Consider the following 17,305-nt stretch of genomic DNA (forward strand, 5'->3'; position numbering starts at 1 on the left):
CTCGAATACTATAGCCTAACCTACAACCAATCCCTCTTGCGTTAGTCATTCGATATGAAGGCGACTTATTTAGAATTTGCGAACGTGTCGGATCGGATGTGAGGTTGGACTAAATTTTTACGAGCGAGCGGAACGAGCGAGCAACGATCACAATTTGCAAGGTATACATATACCTTGCAATATGCATATATATCTTGTTAGTACCTAATTTTGTCAGCCACTTCGGACATCACATTGCACTGTAGTATGTCGAAATAGTACTATTTATGTGAAACTATTCACAAACTGTAAACATTTGTCAGCAGGCAATATGATAAAGACTTCCGGCTCCTCGGGCTGGTGCGAATGTTTCAATGTCAGTATGTGCCAAACCGTTGGATTGTGACACACCTTTACGCGTCTCTCGCTCGCTGCGCTCGCTCGAAAACTATAGCGTAACCTAAAACCAATCCATCTTGCGTTCTTTATTCGATATGATGGCGACTTATTTCGAATTTGCGAACGTGTCGGATCGGATGTGAGGTTGGACTAAATTTTTACGAGCGAGCGGAGCGAGCGAGCATCGATCACAATATGCAAGGTATACATATACCTTGCAATATGCATATATATCGTGTTAGTACCTAATTTTGTCAGCCACATCGGACATCACATTGCACTGTAGTATGTCGAAATAGTACTATTTATGTGAAACTATTCACAAACTGTAAACATTTGTCAGTAGGCAATATGATAAAGACTTCCGGCTCCTCGGGCTGGTGCGAATGTTTCAATGTCAGTATGTGCCAAACCGTTGGATTGTGACACACCTTTACGCGTCTCTCGCTCGCTGCGCTCGCTCGAAAACTATAGCGTAACCTAAAACCAATCCATCTTGCGTTCTTTATTCGATATGGTGGCGACTTATTTCGAATTTGCGAACGTGTTGGATCGGATGTGAGGTTGGACTAAATTTTTACGAGCGAGTGGAGCGAGCGAGCATCGATCATAATACGCAAGGTATACATATACCTTGCAATATGCATATATATCGTGTTAGTACCTAATTTCGTCAGCCACTTCGGACATCACATTGCCCTGTAGTATGTGGAAATAGTACTATTTATGTGAAACTATTCACAAACTGTAAACATTTGTCAGCAGGCAATATGATAAAGACATCCGGCTCCTCGGGCTGGTGCGAATGTTTCAATGTCAGTATGTGCCAAACCGTTGGATTGTGACACACCTTTACGCGTCTCTCGCTCGCTGCGCTCGCTCGAAAGCTGTAGCCTAACCTAAACCCAATCCATCTTGCGTTAGTCATTCGATATGAAGGCAACTTATTTCGAATTTGCGAACGTGTCGGATCGTATGTGAGGTTGGACTAAATTTTTACGAGCGAGCGGAGCGAGCGAGCAACGATCACAATTTGCAAGGTATACATATACCTTATATTGCCTTGCATATATTTCGTGTTAGTACCTAATTCTGTCGGCCACTTCGGACATCACATTGGACTGTAGTATGTGGAAATAGTACTATTTATGTGAAACTATTCACAAACTGTAAACATTTGTCAGCAGGCAATATGATAAACACATCCGGCTCCTCGGGCTGGTGCGAATGTTTCAATGTCAGTATGTGCCAAACCGTTGGATTGTGACACACCTTACGCGTCTCTCGCTCGCTGCGCTCGCTCGAAAGCTGTAGCCTAACGTAAACCCAATCCATCTTGCGTTAGTCATTCGATATGAAGGCAACTTATTTCGAATTTGCGAACGTGTCGGATCGTATGTGAGGTTGGACTAAATTTTTAAGAGCGAGCGGAGCGAGCGAGCAACGATCACAATTTGCAAGGTATACATATACCTTATATTGCCTTGCATATATTTCGTGTTAGTACCTAATTTTGTCAGCCACTTCGGACATCACATTGGACTGTAGTATGTGGAAATAGTACTATTTATGTGAAACTATTCACAAACTGTAAACATTTGTCAGCAGGCAATATGATAAAGACATCCGGCTCCTCGGGCTGGTGCGAATGTTTCAATGTCAGTATGTGCCAAACCGTTGGATTGTGACACACCTTTACGCGTCTCTCGCTCGCTGCGCTCGCTCGAAAACTATAGCGGAACCTAAAACCAATCCATCTTGCGTTAGTCATTCGATATGAAGGCAACTTATTTCGAATTTGCGAACGTGTCGGATCGTATGTGGGGTTGGACTAAATTTTTACGAGCGGGCGGAGCGAGCGAGCAACGATCACAATTTGCAAGGTATACATATACCTTATGTTGCCTTGCATATATTTCGTGTTAGTACCTAATTTTGTCAGCCACTTCGGACATCACATTGGACTGTAGTATGTGGAAATAGTACTATTTATGCGAAACTATTCACAAACTGTAAACATTTGTCAGTAGGCAATATGATAAAGACTTCCGGCTCCTCGGGTTGGTGCGAATGTTTCAATGTCCGTATGTGCCAAACCGTTGGATTGTGACACACCTTTACGCGTCTCTCGCTCGCTGCGCTCGCTCGAATACTATAGCGTAACCTAAAACCAATCCATCTTGCGTTAGTCATTCGATATGAAGGCAACTTATTTCGAATTTGCGAACGTGTCGGATCGTATGTGAGGTTGGACTAAATTTTTACGAGCGGGCGGAGCGAGCGAGCAACGATCACAATTTCCAAGGTATACATATACCTTGCAATATGCATATATATCTTGTTAGTACCTAATTTTGTCAGCCACTTCGGACATCACATTGGACTGTAGTATGTGGAAATAGTACTATTTATGTGAAACTATTCACAAACTGTAAACATTTGTCAGCAGGCAATATGATAAAGACATCCGGCTCCTCGGGCTGGTGCGAATGTTTCAATGTCAGTATGTGCCAAACCGTTGGATTGTGACACACCTTACGCGTCTCTCGCTCGCTGCGCTCGCTCGAAAGCTGTAGCCTAACGTAAACCCAATCCATCTTGCGTTAGTCATTCGATATGAAGGCAACTTATTTCGAATTTGCGAACGTGTCGGATCGTATGTGAGGTTGGACTAAATTTTTAAGAGCGAGCGGAGCGAGCGAGCAACGATCACAATTTGCAAGGTATACATATACCTTATATTGCCTTGCATATATTTCGTGTTAGTACCTAATTTTGTCAGCCACTTCGGACATCACATTGGACTGTAGTATGTGGAAATAGTACTATTTATGTGAAACTATTCACAAACTGTAAACATTTGTCAGCAGGCAATATGATAAAGACATCCGGCTCCTCGGGCTGGTGCGAATGTTTCAATGTCAGTATGTGCCAAACCGTTGGATTGTGACACACCTTTACGCGTCTCTCGCTCGCTGCGCTCGCTCGAAAACTATAGCGGAACCTAAAACCAATCCATCTTGCGTTAGTCATTCGATATGAAGGCAACTTATTTCGAATTTGCGAACGTGTCGGATCGTATGTGGGGTTGGACTAAATTTTTACGAGCGGGCGGAGCGAGCGAGCAACGATCACAATTTGCAAGGTATACATATACCTTATGTTGCCTTGCATATATTTCGTGTTAGTACCTAATTTTGTCAGCCACTTCGGACATCACATTGGACTGTAGTATGTGGAAATAGTACTATTTATGCGAAACTATTCACAAACTGTAAACATTTGTCAGTAGGCAATATGATAAAGACTTCCGGCTCCTCGGGTTGGTGCGAATGTTTCAAAGTCAGTATGTGCCAAACCGTTGGATTGTGACACACCTTTACGCGTCTCTCGCTCGCTGCGCTCGCTCGAAAACTATAGCGTAACCTAAAACCAATCCATCTTGCGTTAGTCATTCGATATGAAGGCAACTTATTTCGAATTTGCGAACGTGTCGGATCGTATGTGAGGTTGGACTAAATTTTTACGAGCGGGCGGAGCGAGCGAGCAACGATCACAATTTGCAAGGTATACATATACCTTGCAATATGCATATATATCTTGTTAGTACCTAATTTTGTCAGCCACTTCGGACATCACATTGCACTGTAGTATGTCGAAATAGTACTATTTATGTGAAACTATTCACAAACTGTAAACATTTGTCAGCAGGCAATATGATAAAGACTTCCGGCTCCTCGGGCTGGTGCGAATGTTTCAATGTCAGTATGTGCCAAACCGTTGGATTGTGACACACCTTTACGCGTCTCTCGCTCGCTGCGCTCGCTCGAAAACTATAGCGTAACCTAAAACCAATCCATCTTGCGTTCTTTATTCGATATGGTGGCGACTTATTTCGAATTTGCGAACGTGTCGGATCGGATGTGAGGTTGGACTAAATTTTTACGAGCGAGCGGAGCGAGCGAGCATCGATCACAATATGCAAGGTATACATATACCTTGCAATATGCATATATATCGTGTTAGTACCTAATTTCGTCAGCCACTGCGGACATCACATTGCCCTGTAGTATGTGGAAATAGTACTATTTATGTGAAACTATTCACAAACTGTAAACATTTGTCAGCAGGCAATATGATAAAGACATCCGGCTCCTCGGGCTAGTGCGAATGTTTCAATGTCAGTATGTGCCAAACCGTTGGATTGTGACACACCTTTACGCGTCTCTCGCTCGCTGCGCTCGCTCGAAAGCTGTAGCCTAACCTAAACCCAATCCATCTTGCGTTAGTCATTCGATATGAAGGCATCTTATTTCGAATTTGCGAACGTGTCGGATCGTATGTGAGGTTGGACTAAATTTTTACGAGCGAGCGGAGCGAGCGAGCAACGATCACAATTTGCAAGGTATACATATACCTTATATTGCCTTGCATATATTTCGTGTTAGTACCTAATTTTGCCAGCCACTTCGGACATCACATTGGACTGTAGTATGTGGAAATAGTACTATTTATGTGAAACTATTCACAAACTGTAAACATTTGTCAGCAGGCAATAGGATAAAGACTTCCGGCTCCTCGGGCTGGTGCGAATGTTTCAATGTCCGTATGTGCCAAACCGTTGGATTGTGACACACCTTTACGCGTCTCTCGTTCGCTGCGCTCGCTCGAAAACTATAGCGTAACCTAAAACCAATCCATCTTGCGTTCATTATTCGATATGGTGGCGACTTATTTCGAATTTGCGAACGTGTCGGATCGGATGTGAGGTTGGACTAAATTTTTACGAGCGAGCGGAGCGAGCGAGCAACGATCACAATTTGCAAGGTATACATATACCTTGCAATATGCATATATATCGTGTTAGTACCTAATTTTGTTAGCCACTTCGGACATCACATTGGACTGTAGTATGTGGAAATAGTACTATTTATGTGAAACTATTTACAAACTGTAAACATTTGTCAGCAGGCAATAGGACAAATACTTCCGTCTCCTCTGGCTGGTGCGAATGTTTCAATGTCAGTATGTGCCAAACCGTTAGATTGTGACACACCTTTACGCGTCTCTCGCTCGCTGCGCTCGCTCGAATATTATAGCCTAACCTAAAACCAATCCCTCTTGCGTTAGTCATTCGATATGAAGGCGACTTATTTCGAATTTGCGAACGTGTCGGATCGGATGTGAGGTTGGACTAAATTTTTACGAGCGAGCGGAACGAGCGAGCAACGATCACAATTTGCAAGGTATACATATAACTTGCAATATGCATATATATCTTGTTAGTACCTAATTTTGTCGGCCACTTCGGACATCACATTGGACTGTAGTATGTGGAAATAGTACTATTTATGTGAAACTATTCACAAACTGTAAACATTTGTCAGCAGGCAATAGGATAAAGACTTCCGGCTCCTCGGGCTGGTGCGAATGTTTCAATGTCCGTATGTGCCAAACCGTTGGATTGTGACACACATTTGCGCGTCTCTCGTTCGCTGCGCTCGCTCGAAAACTATAGCGTAACCTAAAACCAATCCATCTTGCGTTCATTATTCGATATGGTGGCGACTTATTTCGAATTTGCGAACGTGTCGGATCGGATGTGAGGTTGGACTAAATTTTTACGAGCGAGCGGAGCGAGCGAGCAACGATCCCAATTTGGAAGGTATACATATACCTTGCAATATGCATATCTATCGTGTTAGTACCTAATTTTGTTAGCCACTTCGGACATCACATTGGACTGTAGTATGTGGAAATAGTACTAATTATGTGAAACTATTTACAAACTGTAAACATTTGTCAGCAGGCAATAGGATAAATACTTCCGTCTCCTCTGGCTGGTGCGAATGTTTCAATGTCAGTATGTGCCAAACCGTTAGATTGTGACACACCGTTACGCGTCTCTCGCTCGCTGCGCTCGCTCGAATACTATAGCCTAACCTATAACCAATCCCTCTTGCGTTAGTCATTCGATATGAAGGCGACTTATTTCGAATTTGCGAACGTGTCGGATCGGATGTGAGTTTGGACTAAATTTATACGAGCGAGCGGAACGAGCGAGCAACGATCACAATCTGCAAGGTATACATATACCTTGCAATATGCATATATATCTTGTTAGTACCTAGTTTTGTCAGCCACTTCGGACATCACATTGCACTGTAGTATGTCGAAATAGTACTATTTATGTGAAACTATTCACAAACTGTAAACATTTGTCAGTAGGCAATATGATAAAGACTTCCGGCTCCTCGGGCTGGTGCGAATGTTTCAATGTCAGTGTGTGCCAAACCGTTGGATTGTGACACACCTTTACGCGTCTCTCGCTCGCTGCGCTCGCTCGAAAGCTATAGCCTAACCTAAACCCAATCCATCTTGCGTTAGTCATTCGATATGAAGGCAACTTATTTCGAATTTGCGAACGTGTCGGATCGTATGTGAGGTTGGACTAAATTTTTACGAGCGAGCGGAACGAGCGATCAACGATCACAATTTGCAAGGTATACATATACCTTATATTGCCTTGCATATATTTCGTGTTAGTACCTAATTTTGTCAGCCACTTCGGACATCACATTGGACTGTAGTATGTGGAAATAGTACTATTTATGTGAAACTATTCACAAACTGTAAACATTTGTCAGCAGGCAATAGGATAAAGACTTCCGGCTCCTCGGGCTGGTGCGAATGTTTCAATGTCCGTATGTGCCAAACCGTTGGATTGTGATACACCTTTACGCGTCTCTCGCTCGCTGCGCTCGCTGGAAAACTATAGCCTAACCTAAAACCAATCCCTCTTGCGTTAGTCATTCGATATGAAGGCGACTTATTTCGAATTTGCGAACGTGTCGGATCGGATGTGAGGTTGGACTAAATTTTTACGAGCGAGCGGAGCGAGCGAGCAACGATCACAATTTGCAAGGTATACATATACCTTATATTGCCTTGCATATATTTCGTGTTAGTACCTAATTTTGTCAGCCACTTCGGACATCACATTGGACTGTAGTATGTGGAAATAGTACTATTTATGTGAAACTATTCACAAACTGTAAACATTTGTCAGCAGGCAATAGGATAAAGACTTCCGGCTCCTCGGGCTGGTGCGAATGTTTCAATGTCCGTATGTGCCAAACCGTTGGATTGTGACACACCTTTACGCGTCTCTCGTTCGCTGCGCTCGCTCGAAAGCTGTAGCCTAACCTAAACCCAATCCATCTTGCGTTAGTCATTCGATATGAAGGCAACTTATTTCGAATTTGCGAACTTGTCGGATCGTATGTGAGGTTGGACTAAATTTTTACGAGCGAGCGGAGCGAGCGAGCAACGATCACAATTTGCAAGGTATACATATACCTTATATTGCCTTGCATATATTTCGTGTTAGTACCTAATTTTGTCGGCCACTTCGGACATCACATTGGACTGTAGTATGTGGAAATAGTACTATTTATGTGAAACTATTCACAAACTGTAAACAATTGTCAGCAGGCAATATGATAAAGACATCCGGCTCCTCGGGCTGGTGCGAATGTTTCAATGTCAGTATGTGCCAAACCGTTGGATTGTGACACACCTTACGCGTCTCTCGCTCGCTGCGCTCGCTCGAAAGCTGTAGCCTAACGTAAACCCAATCCATCTTGCGTTAGTCATTCGATATGAAGGCAACTTATTTCGAATTTGCGAACGTGTCGGATCGTATGTGAGGTTGGACTAAATTTTTAAGCGCGAGCGGAGCGAGCGAGCAACGATCACAATTTGCAAGGTATACATATACCTTATATTGCCTTGCATATATCTCGTGTTAGTACCTAATTTTGTCAGCCACTTCGGACATCACATTGGACTGTAGTATGTGGAAATAGTACTATTTATGTGAAACTATTCACAAACTGTAAACATTTGTCAGCAGGCAATATGATAAAGACATCCGGCTCCTCGGGCTGGTGCGAATGTTTCAATGTCAGTATGTGCCAAACCGTTGGATTGTGACACACCTTTACGCGTCTCTCGCTCGCTGCGCTCGCTCGAAAACTATAGCGGAACCTAAAACCAATCCATCTTGCGTTAGTCATTCGATATGAAGGCAACTTATTTCGAATTTGCGAACGTGTCGGATCGTATGTGGGGTTGGACTAAATTTTTACGAGCGGGCGGAGCGAGCGAGCAACGATCACAATTTGCAAGGTATACATATACCTTATGTTGCCTTGCATATATTTCGTGTTAGTACCTAATTTTGTCAGCCACTTCGGACATCACATTGGACTGTAGTATGTGGAAATAGTACTATTTATGCGAAACTATTCACAAACTGTAAACATTTGTCAGTAGGCAATATGATAAAGACTTCCGGCTCCTCGGGTTGGTGCGAATGTTTCAATGTCAGTATGTGCCAAACCGTTGGATTGTGACACACCTTTACGCGTCTCTCGCTCGCTGCGCTCGCTCGAAAACTATAGCGTAACCTAAAACCAATCCATCTTGCGTTAGTCATTCGATATGAAGGCAACTTATTTCGGATTTGCGAACGTGTCGGATCGTATGTGAGGTTGGACTAAATTTTTACGAGCGGGCGGAGCGAGCGAGCAACGATCACAATTTGCAAGGTATACATATACCTTATGTTGCCTTGCATATATTTCGTGTTAGTACCTAATTTTGTCAGCCACTTCGGACATCACATTGGACTGTAGTATGTGGTAATAGTACTATTTATGTGAAACTATTCACAAACTGTAAACATTTGTCAGCAGGCAATATGATAAAGACATCCGGTTCCTCGGGCTGGTGCGAATGTTTCAATGTCAGTCTGTGCCAAACCGTTGGATTGTGACACACCTTACGCGTCTCTCGCTCGCTGCGCTCGCTCGAAAGCTGTAGCCTAACGTAAACCCAATCCATCTTGCGTTAGTCATTCGATATGAAGGCAACTTATTTCGAATTTGCGAACGTGTCGGATCGTATGTGAGGTTGGACTAAATTTTTAAGAGCGAGCGGAGCGAGCGAGCAACGATCACAATTTGCAAGGTATACATATACCTTATATTGCCTTGCATATATTTCGTGTTAGTACCTAATTTTGTCAGCCACTTCGGACATCACATTGGACTGTAGTATGTGGAAATAGTACTATTTATGTGAAACTATTCACAAACTGTAAACATTTGTCAGCAGGCAATATGATAAAGACATCCGGCTCCTCGGGCTGGTGCGAATGTTTCAATGTCAGTATGTGCCAAACCGTTGGATTGTGACACACCTTTACGCGTCTCTCGCTCGCTGCGCTCGCTCGAAAACTATAGCGTAACCTAAAACCAATCCATCTTGCGTTAGCCATTCGACATGAAGGCAACTGATTTCGAATTTGCGAACGTGTCGGATCGTATGTGAGGTTGGACTAAATTTTTACGAGCGGGCGGAGCGAGCGAGCAACGATCACAATTTGCAAGGTATACATATACCTTATGTTGCCTTGCATATATTTCGTGTTAGTACCTAATTTTGTCAGCCACTTCGGACATCACATTGGACTGTAGTATGTGGTAATAGTACTATTTATGTGAAACTATTCACAAACTGTAAACATTTGTCAGCAGGCAATATGATAAAGACATCCGGCTCCTCGGGCTGGTGCGAATGTTTCAATGTCAGTCTGTGCCAAACCGTTGGATTGTGACACACCTTTACGCGTCTCTCGCTCGCTGCGCTCGCTCGAAAACTATAGCCTAACCTAAAACCAATCCCTCTTGCGTTAGTCATTCGATGTGAAGGCGACTTATTTCGAATTTGCGAACGTGTCGGATCGTATGTGAGGTTGGACTAAATTTTTAAGAGCGAGCGGAGCGAGCGAGCAACGATCACAATTTGCAAGGTATACATATACCTTATATTGCCTTGCATATATTTCGTGTTAGTACCTAATTTTGTCAGCCACTTCGGACATCACATTGGACTGTAGTATGTGGAAATAGTACTATTTATGTGAAACTATTCACAAACTGTAAACATTTGTCAGCAGGCAATATGATAAAGACATCCGGCTCCTCGTGCTGGTGCGAATGTTTCAATGTCAGTATGTGCCAAACCGTTGGATTGTGACACACCTTCACGCGTCTGTCGCTCGCTGCGCTCGCTCGAAAACTATAGCCTAGCCTAAAACCATTCCCTCTTGCGTTAGTCATTCGATGTGAAGGCGACTTATTTCGAATTTGCGAACGTGTCGGATCGGATGTGAGGTTGGACTAAATTTTTACGAGCGAGCGGAGCGAGCGAGCAACGATCACAATATGCAAGGTATACATATACCTTGCAATATGCATATATATCGTGTTAGTACCTAATTTTGTCAGCCACTTCGGACGTCACATTGCACTGTAGTATGTCGAAATAGTACTATTTATGCGAAACTATTCACAAACTGTAACCATTTGTCAGTAGGCAATATGATAAAGACTTCCGGCTCCTCGGGTTGGTGCGAATGTTTCAATGTCAGTATGTGCCAAACCGTTGGATTGTGACACACCTTTACGCGTCTCTCGCTCGCTGCGCTCGCTCGAAAACTATAGCGTAACCTAAAACCAATCCATCTTGCGTTCATTATTCGATATGGGGGCGACTTATTTCGAATTTGCGAACGTGTCGGATCGGATGTGAGGTTGGACTAAATTTTTACGAGCGAGCGGAGCGAGCGAGCATCGATCACAATATGCATGGTATACATATACCTTGCAATATGCATATATATCGTGTTAGTAACTAATTTCGTCAGCCACTTCGGACATCACATTGCCCTGTAGTATGTGGAAATAGTACTATTTATGTGAAACTATTCACAAACTGTAAACATTTGTCAGTAGGCAATATGATAAAGACTTCCGGCTCCTCGGGCTGGTGCGAATGTTTCAATGTCAGTATGTGCCAAACCGTTGGATTGTGACACACCTTTACGCGTCTCTCGCTCGCTGCGCTCGCTCGAAAGCTGTAGCCTAACCTAAACCCAATCCATCTTGCGTTAGTCATTCGATATGAAGGCATCTTATTTCGAATTGGCGAACGTGTCGGATCGTATGTGAGGTTGGACTAAATTTTTACGAGCGAGCGGAGCGAGCGAGCAACGATCACAATTTGCAAGGTATACATATACCTTGCAATATGCATATATATCGTGTTAGTACCTAATTTCGTCGCCCACTTCGGACATCACATTGCCCTGTAGTATGTGGGAATAGTACTATTTATGTGAAACTATTCACAAACTGTAAACATTTGTCAGCAGGCAATAGGATAAGGACTTCCGGCTCCTCGGGCTGGTGCGAATGTTTCAATGTCCGTATGTGCCAAACCGTTGGATTGTGACACACCTTTACGCGTCTCTCGTTCGCTGCGCTCGCTCGAAAACTATAGCGTAACCTAAAACCAATCCATCTTGCGTTCATTATTCGATATGGTGGCGACTTGTTTCGAATTTGCGAACGTGTCGGATCGGATGTGAGGTTGGACTAAATTTTTACGAGCGAGCGGAGCGAGCGAGCAACGGTCACAATTTGCAAGGTATACATATACCTTGCAATATGCATATATATCGTGTTAGTACCTAATTTTGTCAGCCACTTCGGACATCACATTGGACTGTAGTATGTCGAAATAGTACTATTTATGTGAAACTATTCACAAACTGTAAACATTTGTCAGTAGGCAATATGATAAAGACTTCCGGCTCCTCGGGCTGGTGCAAATGTTTCAATGTCAGTATGTGCCAAACCGTTGGATTGTGACACACCTTTACGCGTCTCTCGCTCGCTGCGCTCGCTCGAAAACTATAGCGTAACCTAAAACCAATCCATCTTGCGTTCATTATTCGATATGGTGGCGACTTATTTCGAATTTGCGAACGTGTCGGATCGGACGTGAGGTTGGACTAAATTTTTACGAGCGAGCGGAGCGAGCGAGCAACGATCACAATTTGCAAGGTATACATATACCTTATATTGCCTTGCATATATTTCGTGTTAGTACCTAATTTTGTCAGCCACTTCGAACATCACATTGCACTGTAGTATGTCGAAATAGTACTATTTATGTGAAACTATTCACAAACTGTAAACATTTGTCAGTAGGCAATATGATAAAAACTTCCGGCTCCTCGGGCTGGTGCGAATGTTTCAATGTCAGTATGTGCCATACCGTTGGATTGTGACACACCTTTACCCGTCTCTCGCTCGCTGCGCTCGCTCGAAAGCTGTAGCCTAACCTAAACCCAATCCATCTTGCGTTAGTCATTCGATATGAAGGCATCTTATTTCGAATTGGCGAACGTGTCGGATCGTATGTGAGGTTGGACTAAATTTTTACGAGCGAGCGGAGCGAGCGAGCAACGATCACAATTTGCAAGGTATACATATACCTTGCAATATGCATATATATCGTGTTAGTACCTAATTTCGTCAGCCACTTCGGACATCACATTGCCCTGTAGTATGTGGAAATAGTACTATTTATGTGAAACTATTCACAAACTGTAAACATTTGTCAGCAGGCAATATGATAAAGACATCCGGCTCCTCGGGCTGGTGCGAATGTTTCAATGTCAGTGTGTGCCAAACCGTTGGATTGTGACACACCTTTACGCGTCTCTCGCTCGCTGCGCTCGCTCGAAAGCTATAGCCTAACCTAAACCCAATCCATCTTGCGTTAGTCATTCGATATGAAGGCAACTTATTTCGAATTTGCGAACGTGTCGGATCGTATGTGAGGTTGGACTAAATTTTTACGAGCGAGCGGAACGAGCGATCAACGATCACAATTTGCAAGGTATACATATACCTTATATTGCCTTGCATATATTTCGTGTTAGTACCTAATTTTGTCAGCCACTTCGGACATCACATTGGACTGTAGTATGTGGAAATAGTACTATTTATGTGAAACTATTCACAAACTGTAAACATTTGTCAGCAGGCAATAGGATAAAGACTTCCGGCTCCTCGGGCTGGTGCGAATGTTTCAATGTCCGTATGTGCCAAACCGTTGGATTGTGATACACCTTTACGCGTCTCTCGCTCGCTGCGCTCGCTGGAAAACTATAGCCTAACCTAAAACCAATCCCTCTTGCGTTAGTCATTCGATATGAAGGCGACTTATTTCGAATTTGCGAACGTGTCGGATCGGATGTGAGGTTGGACTAAATTTTTACGAGCGAGCGGAGCGAGCGAGCAACGATCACAATTTGCAAGGTATACATATACCTTATATTGCCTTGCATATATTTCGTGTTAGTACCTAATTTTGTCAGCCACTTCGGACATCACATTGGACTGTAGTATGTGGAAATAGTACTATTTATGTGAAACTATTCACAAACTGTAAACATTTGTCAGCAGGCAATAGGATAAAGACTTCCGGCTCCTCGGGCTGGTGCGAATGTTTCAATGTCCGTATGTGCCAAACCGTTGGATTGTGACACACCTTTACGCGTCTCTCGTTCGCTGCGCTCGCTCGAAAGCTGTAGCCTAACCTAAACCCAATCCATCTTGCGTTAGTCATTCGATATGAAGGCAACTTATTTCGAATTTGCGAACGTGTCGGATCGTATGTGAGGTTGGACTAAATTTTTACGAGCGAGCGGAGCGAGCGAGCAACGATCACAATTTGCAAGGTATACATATACCTTATATTGCCTTGCATATATTTCGTGTTAGTACCTAATTTTGTCGGCCACTTCGGACATCACATTGGACTGTAGTATGTGGAAATAGTACTATTTATGTGAAACTATTCACAAACTGTAAACAATTGTCAGCAGGCAATATGATAAAGACATCCGGCTCCTCGGGCTGGTGCGAATGTTTCAATGTCAGTATGTGTTCAAACCGTTGCATTGTGACACACCTTACGCGTCTCTCGCTCGCTGCGCTCGCTCGAAAGCTGTAGCCTAACGTAAACCCAATCCATCTTGCGTTAGTCATTCGATATGAAGGCAACTTATTTCGAATTTGCGAACGTGTCGGATCGTATGTGAGGTTGGACTAAATTTTTAAGAGCGAGCGGAGCGAGCGAGCAACGATCACAATTTGCAAGGTATACATATACCTTATATTGCCTTGCATATATTTCGTGTTAGTACCTAATTTTGTCAGCCACTTCGGACATCACATTGGACTGTAGTATGTGGAAATAGTACTATTTATGTGAAACTATTCACAAACTGTAAACATTTGTCAGCAGGCAATATGATAAAGACATCCGGCTCCTCGGGCTGGTGCGAATGTTTCAATGTCAGTATGTGCCAAACCGTTGGATTGTGACACACCTTTACGCGTCTCTCGCTCGCTGCGCTCGCTCGAAAACTATAGCGGAACCTAAAACCAATCCATCTTGCGTTAGTCATTCGATATGAAGGCAACTTATTTCGAATTTGCGAACGTGTCGGATCGTATGTGGGGTTGGACTAAATTTTTACGAGCGGGCGGAGCGAGCGAGCAACGATCACAATTTGCAAGGTATACATATACCTTATGTTGCCTTGCATATATTTCGTGTTAGTACCTAATTTTGTCAGCCACTTCGGACATCACATTGGACTGTAGTATGTGGAAATAGTACTATTTATGCGAAACTATTCACAAACTGTAAACATTTGTCAGTAGGCAATATGATAAAGACTTCCGGCTCCTCGGGTTGGTGCGAATGTTTCAATGTCAGTATGTGCCAAACCGTTGGATTGTGACACACCTTTACGCGTCTCTCGCTCGCTGCGCTCGCTCGAAAACTATAGCGTAACCTAAAACCAATCCATCTTGCGTTAGTCATTCGATATGAAGGCAACTTATTTCGAATTTGCGAACGTGTCGGATCGTATGTGAGGTTGGACTAAATTTTTACGAGCGGGCGGAGCGAGCGAGCAACGATCACAATTTGCAAGGTATACATATACCTTATGTTGCCTTGCATATATTTCGTGTTAGTACCTAATTTTGTCAGCCACTTCGGACATCACATTGGACTGTAGTATGTGGTAATAGTACTATTTATGTGAAACTATTCACAAACTGTAAACATTTGTCAGCAGGCAATATGATAAAGACATCCGGTTCCTCGGGCTGGTGCGAATGTTTCAATGTCAGTCTGTGCCAAACCGTTGGATTGTGACACACCTTACGCGTCTCTCGCTCGCTGCGCTCGCTCGAAAGCTGTAGCCTAACGTAAACCCAATCCATCTTGCGTTAGTCATTCGATATGAAGGCAACTTATTTCGAATTTGCGAATGTGTCGGATCGTATGTGAGGTTGGACTAAATTTTTAAGAGCGAGCGGAGCGAGCGAGCAACGATCACAATTTGCAAGGTATACATATACCTTATATTGCCTTGCATATATTTCGTGTTAGTACCTAATTTTGTCAGCCACTTCGGACATCACATTGGACTGTAGTATGTGGAAATAGTACTATTTATGTGAAACTATTCACAAACTGTAAACATTTGTCAGCAGGCAATATGATAAAGACATCCGGCTCCTCGGGCTGGTGCGAATGTTTCAATGTCAGTATGTGCCAAACCGTTGGATTGTGACACACCTTTACGCGTCTCTCGCTCGCTGCGCTCGCTCGAAAACTATAGCGTAACCTAAAACCAATCCATCTTGCGTTAGCCATTCGACATGAAGGCAACTGATTTCGAATTTGCGAACGTGTCGGATCGTATGTGAGGTTGGACTAAATTTTTACGAGCGGGCGGAGCGAGCGAGCAACGATCACAATTTGCAAGGTATACATATACCTTATGTTGCCTTGCATATATTTCGTGTTAGTACCTAATTTTGTCAGCCACTTCGGACGTCACATTGCACTGTAGTATGTCGAAATAGTACTATTTATGCGGAACTATTCACAAACTGTAACCATTTGTCAGTAGGCAATATGATAAAGACTTCCGGCTCCTCGGGTTGGTGCGAATGTTTCAATGTCAGTATGTGCCAAACCGTTGGATTGTGACACACCTTTACGCGTCTCTCGCTCGCTGCGCTCGCTCGAAAACTATAGCGTAACCTAAAACCAATCCATCTTGCGTTCATTATTCGATATGGTGGCGACTTATTTCGAATTTGCGAACGTGTCGGATCGGATGTGAGGTTGGACTAAATTTTTACGAGCGAGCGGAGCGAGCGAGCATCGATCACAATATGCATGGTATACATATACCTTGCAATATGCATATATATCGTGTTAGTAACTAATTTCGTCAGCCACTTCGGACATCACATTGCCCTGTAGTATGTGGAAATAGTACTATTTATGTGAAACTATTCACAAACTGTAAACATTTGTCAGTAGGCAATATGATAAAGACTTCCGGCTCCTCGGGCTGGTGCGAATGTTTCAATGTCAGTATGTGCCAAACCGTTGAATTGTGACACACCTTTACGCGTCTCTCGCTCGCTGCGCTCGCTCGAAAGCTGTAGCCTAACCTAAACCCAATCCATCTTGCGTTAGTCATTCGATATGAAGGCATCTTATTTCGAATTGGCGAACGTGTCGGATCGTATGTGAGGTTGGACTAAATTTTTACGAGCGAGCGGAGCGAGCGAGCAACGATCACAATTTGCAAGGTATACATATACCTTGCAATATGCATATATATCGTGTTAGTACCTAATTTCGTCGCCCACTTCGGACATCACATTGCCCTGTAGTATGTGGAAATAGTACTATTTATGTGAAACTATTCACAAACTGTAAACATTTGTCAGCAGGCAATAGGATAAGGACTTCCGGCTCCTCGGGCTGGTGCGAATGTTTCAATGTCCGTATGTGCCAAACCGTTGGATTGTGACACACCTTTACGCGTCTCTCGTTCGCTGCGCTCGCTCGAAAACTATAGCGTAACCTAAAACCAATCCATCTTGCGTTCATTATTCGATATGGT

The sequence above is a fragment of the Bombus terrestris genome, unplaced genomic scaffold (assembly GCF_910591885.1).
Source record: "Bombus terrestris unplaced genomic scaffold, iyBomTerr1.2, whole genome shotgun sequence".
NCBI classification, from domain to species: domain Eukaryota; kingdom Metazoa; phylum Arthropoda; class Insecta; order Hymenoptera; family Apidae; genus Bombus; species Bombus terrestris.